Below are 17,396 nucleotides of genomic sequence, written 5' to 3'. Positions count from 1 at the left end.
GGGTACTTTGAGGAAATTTTGGCCTTCTGCTACAGTCCAGTATTGATAAGCTTTCTAGACTTTCCAGACTTTTGGTCACTTGACGGAATGGTAGATATTTCCTCTACTTGTCACCATCTTCAAAAGACTATGGCTTATATTTCAAAGAAATTTCTTCAGTTGACAATATTTCTCTGGAAAAATCGATCAATCTAGCCTACATTAAGTGTAGATATTTCCTGTTGATGGCACCTTGGAGAAGATAGTATGGCCTATATTGCAAGAAAAAGTTCATCAACTGACAATATTTCAGTGGATAAAATATATCTACCCTACAGGGAGCTCTTGTTTGCAAGGGTTGCAAACAGATGTATACAATTCTCTTTGTATACAATTCTACTACACTCTTCAGAAATTCAGAATTTCTGTGTATAATTTCACGAACAAACAAAGAGATGTTTCGAAAACACAGCGACCTCTGCGATGCCAAATTCCTACCTGACCTCTGAGTAACACCTTGACCTTGAATTCACTCGAACCTCAAATGCGGAGCTACAAGAGCGAAGATTAAGGAGTAAATCCAAAATTGAATGAATTTGAAAATAGTAACAGAAAGTAATTACAGTCAACTACCAAACGCAATATCCCAACGGGATTCCAATGCGGAAACCGAATGTAATTAGGGGAAATTCTTTCACCAAAATTTCTCTCGGGGAAAAAATGGTTTTGTGGCCGAAATGAATTTCAAAACCGTATGCCAAATAATTCCGGGAATGATGACGTTATATTTCCTCCATACGAGGCGAAAATAGGCGACAATTACTGCAATGGTAGAATAGGACCTTTCTACAATCAATTTCAACTTTCAGCACTTATAAAAATCATACATAAATACATACATACTCAGTATATTGTTAGTACGAGTGTATGATATAAATATATCGAGTACATCTCTTTCAACAATTACAAGTAATACATTCGAGTGATTTAAAATTACCAATATGAACTGTACCGCCTACATAAACGTTACTTATGATTTTCCCTTGCAAAATACATATATCGAATATATATATCTATCAAACATTACAATATGAAAGAAAAAGACAGAACAACAAATGAACATGAGAAAATAAAACATTCGAGTAATTAATTCTGTGAAGGAAATCGCTTTTAACAATGTTGTCGAATCAAATACAAATGGTTCCATTTGACTCATTAATATCTGTATTCCCATTAAAGATATTTTTGTTCTTTTCCCTGTAACGAGTGGCCCAGTTTTGAACAAATGACCCAATTCCCGTCTCTTCAATATACAAAAACAGAGAAGAGTTGAATTTCGAGAGCGACTTCATACGCATTCTCTTTCAAAAAAGAAAATTCTCATTCACGGAAACGTTTGATCATTCATGGATAAAAAATATTCTCATTCAAAAAAGAAAATTCTCATTCATGGATAAAAATACTCTCATTCCAAAAAGAAAATTCTCAATCGTGGATAAAAACATTCTCATTAATAAAAGAAAATTCTCATTCGTGGATAAAAAAACATTCTCAGTCAAAAAAGAAAATTCTCATTCATGGTTAAAATATTCTCATTAAATAAAACAATTTTAATTCGTGGATAAAATTATTCTTATTAAAAAAAAGAAAACTCTCATTCATGGATCAAAATATTCTCATTCAAATAAGAAAATCCTCATTCATGGATCAAAATATTCTCTTTAACAAGAAAACTCTCATTCGTGGATAAAAACATTCTCATTCAAAAAAGAAAATTCTCATTCATGAAAACACAATCATTCATGGATAAAAATATACTCATCCATAGAAAAAACATTCTCATTCATGAAAACACTCTCATTCATGAAAACATTCTCATTCATGAGAAAAGGATTCTCATTCATGTAGAGACCTTCCCATTCACGTAGCCTTCTCATTCAAAAAAAAAAATTCTCATTCGTGTAAAAACATTCTCATTCATAAAAAAATTCTCAATCGTGGGGACAAACATTCACATGCAAGAAAAAAAATTCAATTCGTGGGAAAAAACATTGTCATTCATGGAAAGAAAAAACATTCTCATTCACAGAAAAACATTGTCATTCATGAAAACTCATTCATAAAAAACCATTTCATTCGCGAATTAGCATTCCTCATCCATGAAAAAATAACACTTTCATAAAAAAATATTCTCATTCGTAGGAAAAAAAAAAAAACCTGAACCAAAATAATAAACCACGGAAGAAGTGGGGTCATTACCTAACCTAATGCGAGTATTAACTTTTTCTTTTATGCCACTGGAATTAAAGGCTGAAAGATGAGACCAATTAAGGATAATGAAAAGTGATTCACTGTCTCTAATGGAATTTCTAGATCCGGAGTGTATGATTACAGCATGATTATGCAAGCTGTGTTTCTGTATGCTTTATACATATATGTATATACGTATATATATGTGTATATATATATATTTTATATATATATATATATATATATATATATACACACACATTAGATGCTGCACAAATATATTGAATCTATTTACATTTTTCTGTCATGCTAGAGTTGAACACCCCTTAGGGAGGCTAGGCTAACCAGCCCAGTGGTCCACATACACATAAAAACCAAACTAATCTAGAGGACATATCTTCAGAGCAACGCAAAACGCAGTACATAACATTCTCCGAAACACAAACAAATGAAAAATCGACCATAGATCTATCTCCTCCCTCTTTCAATCGTCAAAGTTTGCGACAGCAAATCTTCCCAAACCATTTCATCTAACGCAAGCGATAGATGGAATGGTTTGGGAAATTTCTGCTGCCAGATTTTTGAGGAAGTTTGAATGAACGACCAAAATGGAATCCCAGTGCGCCTCCCCTACCCGACGGCGCCGCACATTTTAAACGATTCAACGGTTCCTCCTGGATGCTGACTGTGGGAGAGGGGAATCAGGCCACGTGTCTAGAATTTTATTGGTGGGTTTTGCGTCGTCTGAGTTTTCTTATAATTACTGCTGAGTGCTGCGTGCTTGCAAGTCTTTTTTTTTTTTTTTTTTTTTTTTTAATCGTTTTTTCTCGCAAGTGATTCAAACTTTTATCGCAGAATGTCGATGACTTGTGACACTAGAGAACATAATAAATCAATTAAATTCTTCCATCAGCCCCAGTCTGTCATAATAACCTTTTAATTTTTGCACCTATTACGTTTGTAACACTACTGAAATTCAAATACAAAAGAAAATATTCAAATAACAATTCTACAAAATGTACCTCCATACCTCCAATGGCTAATGATTTTATTATTTTGACAACATGAAAAAGGGTGAATTCAATTCCATTGAATGTGCAGTTCATTTCAAATAACACCCTCACCTACCGCATGAATCCTGCCGTAACGGAAAGTGGTGAATTCTATTCCTGTTTTTGACACTTTGCTCGATCCACTAAATGGGAGCTGAAGTCAGGTCATTTTGACATTAATGAATTTTCTCTTTGATTGACCAAAATACGACTTAAATCATGAACTGGGCTACATTCATGATTACTCACTGAATAAATGCCTCGTAGACTTACAGGTCCGTGAAGAACTTAAAACACTCTCTCTCTCTCTCTCTCTAAAAGACCTTCCATTTAAAAGATATGAACCAAGCCCAGCAGGGTTAATACATAAAATATGCCGTATGATTATTCCATAGCCTCATGATAAGACCTTTCAATTCAAATGGCTTTGACCCAAAACCAACAGAGTTAATTAAAATATATTCCGGTGTAATTATTCCCCCTAGCTCAAATGATATTGCGGCTCAACAATATATAATGTAATCGTAATTCAGAGATTAACGTTATCTCTCTCTCTCTCTCTCTCTCTCTCTCTCTCTCTCTCTCTCTCTCTCTCTCTCTCTCTCCTATTTACAAGACCTTCAATTCCAAAGTTTTTTATCTAAATCCAGCAAAATCAATAGAAAAATTTACAAAAATATACAAAAATATACAACAAAAAATTGTAACCGTAATTTAACGATTAACTGTAACTCTTCTCTCTCTCTCTCTCTTTCTCTCTCTCTCTCTCTCTCTCTCTCTCTCTCTCTCTCTTTTCTCTCTCTTATTTACAGGACCTTCAATTGCAAAGGGTTTGATCTAAACCCAGCTAAGTCAATACAAAAATTTACAAAAATATACAAAAATATAAAAAAAAACTGTAACCGTAATTTAACGATTAACTGTAAACTCTTCTCTCTCTCTCTCTCTCTCTCTCTCTCTCTCTCTCTCTCTCTCTCTCTCTCTCTCTCTCTCTCTCTCTCCTATTTACAAGACCTTCAATTCCAAAGGGTTTGATCTACACCCAGCAAAGTGAATACAAAAACACACCGGATAATTACTCCAAAATTTCATGATTTTCAAACTCAATAAAAAAATGTAACTGTAATCTAACGATTAACTCTCTCTCTCTCTCTCTCTCTCCTATTTACGAGACCTCCCGTTCGTAATGGATTGCTCCAAACCCTTGCAATGCAAGGTAAATACAAAAACATACCACATAACTATTTCAAACTTCAGCGACTACAGGACTCAACAATAACTTAAAAGATTAACTGTAACTCTTCCCTTCCAGCTGCAACGCACACACACACACAGCTATCAGATGCGTCCCCCATTCTCCGCCATTTCACCAGAAGTGGAACCTGTCGCAACTGAAGTTCGGTGTCGAGTTGCATTATCATCAAGACCACTGTTCCCCCCGTTGCAATCTGATAGCACGGACATCCAACTTTCACATGACGCTTTGTGCAACATGTGTGGGTGTAGGAACAACCTAGAAACAGCGTGCAAACAACGCAAAACACGACTTTGAAAAGGTCTTGATTCGCGTTGTTTGTCCGCTGCGTAAGCGTACACAGTCAAGTGAAGTCCATTTTGTTGGCAATTTCTTGCTGGTGATATTTTTCGTTCATTTTTACAAAATTATTTCTAACTTGCGTGTAACACCCACATTTTGGAAAGGAGGGAAGCTGTCGGCAGAGAAACGCATAAAAATAAAAAGCTAAATGCATAAAATCAATAAAAAATGGAGAGAAACACAGAGAAAAATAGAGATCTAATTACAGGAAGCTGCCACATGCATAGTTTATCTGAATTCGAAGAAGTCACAGCCTTTTAAATATGAACTACGCTGGACACTGATAGCCACCTTTATGATGGAAATTATTACTGTGTTACTCCTTTTATCTAATGACAACTGCTGGTTTAGCCATTAATCTGTTTTTTTTTTTTTATTTTTTTTTTTAGTTTTATTACAAGTGCATATATTTTTTTTTTTTTTTATCTTTCCTAGATAGTGACCCCAAGGGTATGTATCCACCTTTGCGGCGTGTTTAGTACAAACCGGTTGGGGATGACCGTAAAAACATGAACAAAAGACTGTAAATCTCATAAAGATAATGACCCCCAAGAAATATTAGTCCTAGATAACGACCCCAGAAAACCCTTGGGGTCACTATCTAGGAAAGATCCCCCTTTTTTTTTCCTAGGGTTAAACCTGCAGGAGCTGCAATTGAATTTTGCCGATTGATGACTGCAGTTAGGAACAACAACAAAAAAATTAAAACAAATGAAACTAAAAATACCCATTAATCTATTGTATTTCCACTTTTATTACAATTCTATAACTTTTTTCCTACTGGGGTGGAAACAGGAAATACTGCAGGTCAATTCTTCGAACTGACGCTTAAAATTAAGAAAAAAATTTAATGAAAAAATAGCCATTAATGTATGGCTTTTTTTCATTTTTATTACAACTGAGCATAACTTTTTTTCCTGGGTGTGAACAGGGTTAAGTTGCAATTCAACTTTTCGGATTTGCAATTCATAAAAAAACTGAACCATTTCGGACTTGACAGCTGACTGCAGTTAGGGAAAAAATGAAAAAACTCAACCACAACCAAAGGTACGGGACTTGGAAAAAAAAATTAACATAAAAAAAAAAACTGAACCATTACGAAAGGTACGGGACTTGGAAAAAATTACAGTTCAGTTGTTCAGACTGATGACTGCAGTTAGGGAAAAAATGAAAAAACTCAACCACAACCAAAGGTACAGTTGGGGACTTGAAAAAGTTAAAGTTCAGTTGTTCATACTGATGACTGCAGTTAGGGAAAAAAAAACTCAACCACAACCAAAGGTACGGGACTTGGAAAAAGTTACAGTTCAGTTGTTCAGACTGATGACTGCAGTTAGGGAAAAAAATGAAAAAACTCAACCACAACCAAAGGTACGGGACTTGGAAAAAGTTAAAGTTCAGTTGTTCAGACTGATGACTGCAGTTAGGGAAAAAAAAACTCAACCACAACCAAAGGTACGGGACTTGGAAAAAGTTACAGTTCAGTTGTTCAGACTGATGACTGCAGTTAGGGAAAAAAAATGAAAAACTCAACCACAACCAAAGGTACGGGACTTGGAAAAAGTTCAGTTACAGTTCAGTTGTTCAGACTGATGACTGCAGTTAGGGAAAAAATTCAACCACAACCAAAGGTACAGGACTTGGAAAAGTTACAGTTCAGTTGTTCAGACTGTGACTGCAGTTAGGAAAAATGACTCAACCACAACCAAAGGTACGGGACTGCAGTTAGGGAAAAAAAGTTAGGGAAAAAAAAAACTCAACCACAACCAAAGGTACGGGACTTGGAAAGTTACAGTTCAAGGTATGGGACTTGGAAAAAGTTAAAGTTCAGTTGTTCATACTGATGACTGCAGTTAGGGAAAAATGAAAAAACTCAACCACAACCAAACCAAGTTCAGTTGTTCAGACAGGACTTGGAAAAAAGTAAAAAAACTCAACCACAACCAAAGGTACAGTTCAGTTCAGTTGTTCAGACTGATGACTGCAGTTAGGGAAAAAAATGAAAAAACTCAACCACAACCAAAGGTACGGGACTTGGAAAAAGTTACAGTTCAGTTGTTCAGACTGATGACTGCAGTTAGGGAAAAAAATGAAAAAACTCAACCACAACCAAAGGTACGGGACTTGGAAAAAGTTACAGTTCAGTTGTTCAGACTGATGACTGCAGTTAGGGAAAAAAATGAAAAAAACTCAACCACAACAGTTAGTTGGAAAAAATGAAAAAACTCAACCACAACCAAAGGTACAGGACTTGGAAAAAGTTACAGTTCAGTTGTTCAGACTGATGACTGCAGTTAGGAAAAAAAAAAACTCAACCACAACCAAAGGTAGTTTGGAAAAGTTACAGTTCAGTTGTTCAGACTGATGACTGCAGTTAGGGAAAAAAATGAAAAACTCAACCAACAACCAAATACGGGACTGATTGGAAAAAGAAAAACTTGAAACGGGTTGTTCAGACTGATGACTGACTGCAGTTAGGAAAAAAAAAAAAACTCAACCACAACCAAAGGTACGGGACTTGGAAAAACTTACAGGTTGTTGGAAAAAGACTGCAGTTCAGAAAAAACTCAACCACAACCAAAGGACGGGACTTGGAAATTAAGTTCAGTTACTGATGAAAAAAAAGTTAGGAAAAAAAACTCAACCACAACCAAAGGTACGGGACTTGGAAAAAAGTTACAGTTCAGTTGTTCAGATGACTGCAGTTAGGGAAAAAATGAAAAACTCAACCACAACCAAAGGTACGGGACTTGGAAAAAGTTACAGTTCAGTTGTTCAGACTGATGACTGCAGTTAGGAAAAAAAAAAAAATCAACCACAACCAAAGGTACGGGACTTGGAAAAAACTCAACTTGAACCAAAGGGAAAAATGAAAACGGGACCACAAAAAGGTACGGGACTTACAGTTCAGTTCAGTTGTTCAGACTGATGACTGCAGTTAGGGAAAAAATGAAAAACTCAACCACAACCAAAGGTACGGGACTTGGAAAAAGTTACAGTTCAGTTGTTCAGACTGATGACTGCAGTTAGAAAAAAATATAAAAAAACTCAACCACAACACGGGACTTGGAAAAAGTTACAGTTCAGTTGTTCAGACTGATGACTGCAGTTAGGGAAAAAAATGAAAAAACTCAACCACAACCAAAGGTACGGGACTTGGAAAAAGTTACAGTTCAGTTGTTCAGACTGATGACTGCAGTTGAAAAAATGAAAAAACTTACCAAAGGTACAGGACTTGGAAAAGTTAAGTTCAGTTGTTCAGACTGATGACTGCAGTTTCAACCACAACCAAAGGTACAGGACTTGGAAAAAGTTACAGTTCAGTTGATGACTGCAGTTAGGGAAAAAAAAAAACTCAACCACAACCAAAGGTACGGGACTTGGAAAAAGTTAAAGTTAAGTTCAGTTGTTCAGTTCAGTTGTTCAGACTGACTGCAGTTAGGGAAAAAAACTCAACCACAACCAAAGGTAGGGACTTGAAAAGTTAAAGTTCAGTTGTTCAGACTGATGACTGCAGTTAAAAAAAAAACTCAACCACAACCAAAGGTACGGGACTTGGAAAAAGTTAAACAGTTCAGTTGTTCAGACTGATGACTGCAGTTAGGAAAAAAAAATCAAAAACTCAACCACAACCAAAGGTACGGGACTTGGAAAAGTTACAGTTCAGTTGTTCAGACTGATGACTGCAGTTAGGGAAAAAATGAAAAACTCAAATTACAATTAAAGGTACAGGACCAGTTACAGTTGTTCATTGTTGTTCAGTACGGGACTTGGAAAACTTACACAGTTGCAGTTACTGCAGTTAGGGAAAAAATGAAAAAACTCAACCACAACCAAAGGTACGGGACTTGGAAAAGTTACAGTTCAGTTGTTCAGACTGATGACTGCAGTTGGAAAAAATGAAAAAACTCAACCACAACCAAAGGTACAGGACATTTACAGTTCAGTTGTTCAGACTGATGACTGCAGTTAGGGAAAAAAAAAAAAACTCAAAAACCAAAGGTACGGGACTTGGAAAAAGTTACAGTTCAGTTGTTCAGACTGATGACTGCAGTTAGGGAAAAAAATGAAAAAACTCAACCACAACCAAAGGTACGGGACTTGAAAAAAACTTACAGTTTTGTTCAGACTGATGACTGCAGTTAGGGAAAAAAGGGAAAAAAAAAAACTCAACCACAACCAAAGGTACGGGACTTGGAAAAAGTTACAGTTCAGTTGTTCAGACTGATGACTGCAGTTAGGGAAAAAAAAATAAAAAAAAACTCAACCACAACCAAAGGTGATGGACTTGGAAAAAGTTACAGTTCAGTTGTTCAGACTGATGACTGCAGTTAGGAAAATGAAAAAAAAAAATCTCAGACTGAAACTCAACCACAAAAAGGGACTTGGAAAAAGTTACAGTTCAGTTGTTCAGACTGATGACTGCAGTTAGGGAAAAAATGAAAAAAATCAACCACAACAAAGGTACAGGGACTTGGAAAAAGTTACAGTTCAGTTGTTCAGACTTGACTGCAGTTAGGAAAAAAATGAAAAAACTCAACCACAACCAAAGGTACGGGACTTGGAAAAAGTTAAAGTTCAGTTCAGTTGACTGATGACTGCAGTTAGGAAAAAATGAAAAAACTCAACCACAACCAAAGGTGCAGGACTTCAGTTTCAGTTGTTCAGTTCAGTTGTTCAGACTGATGACTGCAGTTAAGGGAAAAAAAAAAACTCAACCACAACCAAAACGGGACTTAAAAAAGTTACAGTTCAGTTGTTCAGACTGATGACTGCAAAAAAAACTCTTTAACTGCAAAGGTACAGGACTTGGAAAAAGAAAAGTTCAGTTGTTCAGACTGATTGCAGTTAGGGAAAAAATGAAAAAACTCAACCACAATTTACGGGACTTGGAAAAAGTTACAGTTCAGTTGTTCATACTTTGCAGTTAGGGAAAAAAAAAACTCAACCACAACCAAAGGTGGGACTTGAAAAAAATTAGGTTCAGTTGTTTCAGATTCACGGACTTTTCGTTGTTCAGACTGATTGCAGTTAGGGAAAAAATTAAAAAACTCAACCACAAAAACTGTTAAAGTTCAGTTGTTTCACTGATGACGAAAGGTACGGGACTTGGAAAAAGTTACAGTTCAGTTGTTCATACTGATGACTGCAGTTAAAAAAAAAAAACTCAACCACAACTCAAAGGTTTGGGACTTGGAAAAAGTTAAAGTTCAGTTGTTCAGACTGATGACTGCAGTTAGGGAAAAAAAAAACTCAACCACAACCAAAGGTACGGGACTTGGAAAAAGTTACAGTTCAGTTGTTCAGACTGATGACTGCAGTTAGGGAAAAAAAAAACCTCAACCACAAATGAAAGGTACGGGACTTGAAAAAGTTGCAGTTCAGTTGTTCAGACTGATGACTGCAGTTAGGAAAAAAAAGAAAAAACTCAACGACAACCAAAGGTACAGGACTTGGAAAAAGTTACAGTTCAGTTGTTCAGACTGTTGACTGCAGTTAGGGAAAAAATGAAAAAACTCAACACAACCAAAGGTACGGGACTTGGAAAAGTTACAGTTCAGTTGTTCAGACTGATGACTGCAGTTAGGAAAAAAAAAAAAACTCAACCACAACCAAAGGTACGGGACTTGGAAAAAAGTTACAGTTCAGTTGTTCAGACTGATGACTGCAGTTAGGAAAAAAACAAAAAACTCAACCACAACCAAAGGTACGGGACTTGGAAAAAGTTACAGTTCAGTTGTTCAGACTGATGACTGCAGTTAGGAAAAAAAAAAAAAAAACTCAACCACAACGAAAGGTACGGGACTTGGAAAAAGTTACAGTTCAGTTGTTCAGACTGATGACTGCAGTTAGGAAAAAAAATGAAAAAACTCAACGACAACCAAAGGTACAGGACTTGGAAAAGTTACAGTTCAGTTGTTCAGACTGATGACTGCAGTTAGGGACAAAAAAAAAAACTCAAGGAAAAAAAAAAAAACTCAACAACCAAAGGTACGGGACTTGGAAAAAGTTACAGTTCAGTTGTTCAGACTGATGACTGCAGTTAGGAAAAAAAAAAAACTCGGAAAAAAAAAAACTCAACCCCAACCAAAGGTACGGGACTTGGAAAAAGTTACAGTTCAGTTGTTCAGACTGATGACTGCAGTTAGGGAAAAAAGAAAAACTCAACGACAACCAAAGGTACGGGACTTGGAAAAGTTACAGTTCAGTTGTTCAGACTGATGACTGCAGTTAGGGAAAAAAAAACACAAACACACACACACAACGAAAGGTACGGGACTTGGAAAAACTTACAGTTCAGTTGTTCAGACTGATGACTGCAGTTAGGAAAAAAAATATAAAAAAAAAAACTCAACCACAACCAAAGGTACGGGACTTGGAAAAAGTTACAGTTCAGTTGTTCAGACTGATGACTGCAGTTAGGAAAAAAAAAAAACTCAACGACAACCAAAGGTATTGCAGGACTTGGAAAAAGTTACAGTTCAGTTGTTCAGACTGATGACTGCAGTTAGGAAAAAAATGAAAAACACACACACACAACGAAAGGTACGGGACTTGGAAAAACTTACAGTTCAGTTGTTCAGACTGCCGACTGCAGTTAGGAAAAAAAAAAAAAAAAAAAACTCAACCACAACCAAAGGTACGGGACTTGGAAAAAGTTACAGTTCAGTTGTTCAGACTGATGACTGCAGTTAGGGAAAAAAAGAAAAAACTCAACGACAACCAAAGGTACGGGACTTGGAAAAAGTTACAGTTCAGTTGTTCAGACTGACGACTGCAGTTAGGGAAAAAAAAACACACACACACACACACAACGAAAGGTACGGGACTTGGAAAAACTTACAGTTCAGTTGTTCAGACTGCCGACTGCAGTTAGGAAAAAAAAAAAAAAAAAAAAAAAACTCAACCCCAACCAAAGGTACGGGACTTGGAAAAAGTTACAGTTCAGTTGTTCAGACTGATGACTGCAGTTAGGAAAAAAAAAAAAACTCAACGACAACCAAAGGTACGGGACTTGGAAAAAGTTACAGTTCAGTTGTTCAGACTGACGACTGCAGTTAGGGAAAAAAAAACACACACACACACACACAACGAAAGGTACGGGACTTGAAAAACTTACAGTTCAGTTGTTCAGACTGATGACTGCAGTTAGGAAAAAAAAAAAAAAAAAACTCAACCCCAACCAAAGGTACGGGACTTGGAAAAAGTTACAGTTCAGTTGTTCAGATTGATGACTGCAGTTAGGAAAAAAAAAAAAAAAAACTCAACCACAACGAAAGATGAAGGACTAGAAAACAACGTACGGGACAAACAGACTGTCATTCATCATTGATGATGTTTATGTCTAAGAGCGCCAGTTAGGAACCAGTTAGTGGTTACCATGGCAACGTGACGTCACACCTCCGCTCCCTGTTTCAATATTCATGGCCCCATTTTCGGGGACTTTGCCCAAAACACCATGGCATATTCTAGTGGCTATTAGTTAGCGTATCCCTCGTAATTTAGAGCGAAAGGGACCTTCAAATCTGAAGCGAAATCGTTAAAGTTTCCACAAATTATTTATGGTTTCCCAGGTGCGACCCAGAACTTTTCCTCTTATTTCGTCTTTACCTTTTTATCTATTTATTTATTACTTGTTAATTCATTTTTTCTTTTCTAATAACTGATCTCTTCTTTCTGTAATTCCTATGACCTTCTGTTACTTCTTCCCAATGAACACCAAATTCTTTAAAGGCTTGAATTTCAAGTCAATGGTCCCTGTGGTGGGCTTGTTCCATATGAACAGGGGTTTATCATTTGAAGAAGAAGAAGAAGAAGAAGAAGAAGAAGAAGAAGAAGAAGAAGAAGAAGAAGAAGAAGAAGAAGAAATAAAATAACAATAATAATATTATTATTATTCATAGTTTACCAAACAATGTACCCACTTTGGTTTAGAGTTTAAAAGCGTGTGGCCTGAGTCTGAATTATCGGATGAACACTAATTCTCTTACGACACAGTCGAGTCAAGGATAACTGCAGATGCAGAATTCCGTATCACGGCAACAGCAGACAGCAAGGATAAAACATATTCATTGTCTTTATAAAACGTTTTCATTGTCCGCTGTAGTATGTATGTAGTATATTGCTATATACAGGAAGGTGTCTCCAACTTGATCGGTTGGCCTCTTCAGCCTGAATAAACAGAGGCGAAAGCTTCCTGTTTATAGCAATGTACTACATGCATACTACTGCGGACTTTATTTCTCCATTTAAGATCACGAGAAAGTGATGGCATCAAATAATATTCATCGTCTTTATATTACCTTATTCATTATCAATTAAAAACACTGAATAAGCTGTGCCGTCAATATAACGTACAGATGAATATTTGCGTAAAGGCTCAGTACCCATACAAAAAAATTTTCTAAATTCTGGGTGCGACACTTCTACTTTTTTTTTTTAACTTCGAGAGCTTCAACCGCTGTCGTAATTAACACCAAAGCCTCAATACCCCGTAATGACAGTAATTTCCCCGGAGATATATCTTGCGACGTAAAGGTTATTAGACCACGGAAGGGTGCCATTACGAAAATACCACTTCAGAATTGCAAGTTTTGTTTTTTGGGGCATTTTTTTTTTTTTTTTTAGCTGGGTCTGTCCTTTCCTAGTAATCTCCGGAGCAATTTTCCAACCCCTTACTACTCTTCTTCTTCCAAACCCCCCCCCCTCCTACTCCTCCTCCTCCTCCTTCTTCTTCTTCTTCTTCTTCTTGTTACCGTTTCCTAATTGATGTTCCCTTTCCTAAGGGTAAAGTGTTTTCTTCTTCTTCTTCTTCTTCTTCCTGTTACCATTTCCTAATTGATGTTCCCTTTCCTAAGGGTAAAGTGTTTTCTTCCTAGATCCCGGTAATGTGGTCGTAGAATAATTTTGCCTTTTTCCTTTCAAAAGGTTTTATATTACGCACTTCTATTTTCATCCTATTCTCTTCATCGTAGATACAGATAACAGAATACAAAGACGGAGATGGACGACACCCAGAAGCGTTGAAGCAACGACAATCTGCACGACGCAGGTATATGCCATCAGGTGCAGACACTTTTAATTCCTTTCGAAATATAATTATTCACATTACGGGACTGCTCACTTGCACAAGACTTCGATGACAGCAGCTGATAGAATTAAGTGGCAAAACAGGTTACTATAAATTGGCCTTTTTCCTTTCAAAGGGCCTCTGGGCTTTTGCTGCACAGCTGTACTGTAAGCCGCAGAAAAAAATATTACGCACTTCTATTTCAATCCTATTCTAAAGATCGTAGATACAGATAATATATATCGGATCAATGTCACATCGAGCCACTTTCGATTCTCCGTGTGACAGAAATACTCCTTCCATGGGGATTAAATTAGACTTCTATACAGAAACACTCCTACTCATGAGTTCCTAAGTTTCAGGTTCACAAGACTCATCTCTCTATACCAGTGGTTCTTAAAACCTCGGGGGCGTCAGCAATTTCCAGGGGGGGGGACGAGAGACCCTGAGAAAAGTTACAAAAATTAAAAATTCTCTGATTATATTTGTTATTCTCTTAACAAGAGTCGCTACGAAGCAGTGTCAAGTATCTCACTAATGCATTCCCAAAAGAACAAAAACACCCCTTCTCTTTCTCTCTTTTTTATTACCCTTTAAATCCGCGAGGGAATTTTACTCAAAGATGCAAGGGGTGCGTGGAGGGAAGGACCAACTCTCGGAGGGGGCGTGGTAATTAAAAGGTTAAGAACCATTTTTCTACAAAAACAAAATCCGAGTGGATCTGACCTCGTTTGTCCTCCCCGGGTGACAGAAGGGGGGGACATGACACAACCACCCACCCCCGGCAAACTGGTCTGTCCGCCTAGGGTGGGAGCGAAGTAGATAGGGGAACGGGAGGGAAGAGGAGACACCCATCCTTATCCTGCAAACCTGTTTGTCCGCTCCGGGTGGGGGCAGGGTTGGTAGGGGATCGGGAGGGTAGGGGAGACAGCAGCGCCGGGTTCCAGCGCCAACACGCTCGTCAAAATATCACTCCTGACAGTTAACAAACACTAAGCCTGTCACTTCCATTTCAATTGATGTAAAATTCTAACAGCATAGATTAGCAAAACAATCCCAGCGTTGCTAATTTCAATAAAATAAATGTAACTTGTGGTGGCATGAAAAAGTAATTACTTTTCAGCTCTCTAATGAAGTGTCTTTTTTTGTGCCAAAATGTTTCCGGGCAAGGCAGGTCAAACCAGGTTCGCACGCTCTAACGACATTAGGTCAAGATAAAAAAAAAGTAAGAATTTCTTAAGAAAATACAAAACAATTTTTGAACAAACAACAACGGCTGGGATATGAAGTCTGACGAGCTGGACCAAAAGAACACAAGCTAATACTGATCAATAGTTGATTGCAAGATGTGATAAAAATGAAAATCAAAACTTTTGTTAATTAAATAAAACAAGTAAAAAATGCGCCGAAGCTTCTTAGGCGCAATCGAGTTTTCTGTACATCAAGGCCACCGAAAATATATCTATCTTTCGGTGGTCTCGGTATAATGCTGTATGAGTCGCAGCCCATGAAACTTTAACCACAGCCCGGTGGTGGCCTGTCCTGGCCGGATGCACGATTATGGCTAACTTTAACATTAAACAAAATAAAAACTACTGAGGCTAGAGGGCTGCAATTTGGTATGTTTGATGACTGGAAGGTGGATGATCAATATACCAATTTGTATCCTTTTAGCCTCAGAAGTTTTTCAGATCTGAGAGCGGACAGTAAACTAAAAGGGAATCGGTGAAATTGTTCCGAAATCGACGAAATAGTAAAGTGAAGGCTGCTACTTACTTCGCATAACTAAGTTTTCTCGAATGTGCAATCATTAAAAAAAATCCATATGTTCATATAAGCCATTTGAAACTATTACACTATAAATTATATTCAAGTTTTTTAATACTTTCTCTACCTGAAGACCTAACATCCACATGTGAAATGCGTAAAAGTAATCCTTAGATATTTACAAATCAAACAAATTGTTTATCAGATATCAAAGAAAACAGAACAGAATATAGAATTTGGGCCAAAGGCCGAGCGCTGGGACATTTGAGGTCATTCAGCGCTGAAATGGAAATTGACAGTGAAAAGGTATTGAAGGTGTAACAGGAGGAAAACCTCACCGTTGACTATGAATCAATTGTCAGGACAGGGTGGACAGCAAGATGGAAGGAGAATACAAATGATATGGGTCGCAGCTAGGAGCCGTAGGGACGCTGCAAAGAGGCTTAAGTAACGCCTACAGCGCACCGCATGAGGCGCACTGACGCTACTACGGGGATCAAAGAAAACAATCAACAATGAAAATACAGATAAAAATAATAAAAAAAATAGTCCAAGAACCAAAATAAAGTCTGATATACGTGAGAGAAACGACGGGACACAAGGGGGCGGAATTAATTAACATTTTTCCAAGTGCAGCGTCTTCATAAGGCAAATTAATAATTACGCTTATTACCCCGGGCCTCTTTTGAAACGCCTGCTGACGAAATTAATGTTATGGTGAATTGTCATATTACTTTTTTCCGCGAGACTCGGCGTCTCAGTTTTAATTTCAAAATAATTATCATCAGAAGAAATTTCTTGGCTTTTTGGTTGGGATTCTGAGACATGCCGTTCTGAAACCCCATTTAGAAGACAAGAATAAAATTATATCAAAAACGGAAAACGAAATCTTCAGTAACTCAACAGCAAAGAAATATTATGGCAAAATTATAACCATGCCAAGAACTTCATTATTCAAAGAATATATTCTAAAAAGATACGATTTAAACCACCATTTAGAAGACAAGAATAAAATGATAACAAAACAAAGAGACAACAATATCTTCAGTAAACCAACAGCATAGAAATGTAAACATGCAAAGAACCTCATTATTCAAAGAAATAAAATCTAAAAAGATACGATTTAAATACACAAATCCGACAAAATGATGAACTAGAGGGAAATTATCTCGACACAAGGTGTCTGCAGACTTACTTCCAGTAGTAGATTCAGGGCTGAACAGTCCGGCTGCTGAAATTACCTGGAGGAAAGAGAAAAGTCATTAGAAATAAAGACTGAAAGATATTCTACATTACATGAAACACAATTATGAATTAATGTACGACTGTTATAGCTGACATTTGGCAATGATCTCAAGAAAGCCCCTCAATGGGCATGCCCTAAATAGCTGGCAAGAGCCTCGATTTCAAACAGCCTCATACAGAAGTCATTTCTCAAAATAGCAAAACACGAAACCATTAACCAGCGAACTTAGGCATTATAGGGTCTCTACTTCCCTATGGATGTTTTCTGCAACGTGGTTTCATCCTCAACCGAGTAACTGAACGAGGAACCCAATAGTGAATACTTACCCCGACAGTGAATGATTTCTTTTTTTTTTTTTTCTGAAGGAATCTTAACTTAAAGGAAACCAAACAAAAATAGTAACTTCAAAGGTAAAATAATTGGAAAATAGTCAAA

The 17,396-nt window shown here is 37.0% G+C and overlaps 1 protein-coding gene across 1 annotated transcript in view; it reads right to left on the bottom strand.

The window, feature by feature from the left end:
* The window catches only part of LOC136855462 (caspase-1-B-like), a 282,737-nt gene extending 265,786 nt beyond the window's left edge, over nt 1-16,951 (bottom strand). Inside the window, exon 1 of the mRNA XM_067132530.1 lies at nt 16,911-16,951. The gene's annotated coding sequence lies outside the window, so the exon portion shown is untranslated. The remainder of the gene's footprint in view (nt 1-16,910) is intronic.
* Between the last annotated feature and the right edge of the window lie 445 nt (nt 16,952-17,396).

Source organism: Macrobrachium rosenbergii, chromosome 31 (genome assembly GCF_040412425.1).
Source record: "Macrobrachium rosenbergii isolate ZJJX-2024 chromosome 31, ASM4041242v1, whole genome shotgun sequence".
Classification (NCBI taxonomy): Eukaryota; Metazoa; Arthropoda; class Malacostraca; order Decapoda; family Palaemonidae; genus Macrobrachium; species Macrobrachium rosenbergii.
The sequence above is the reverse complement of the archived record's forward strand: the minus strand, read 5'-3'. Positions and strand labels throughout refer to the sequence as shown.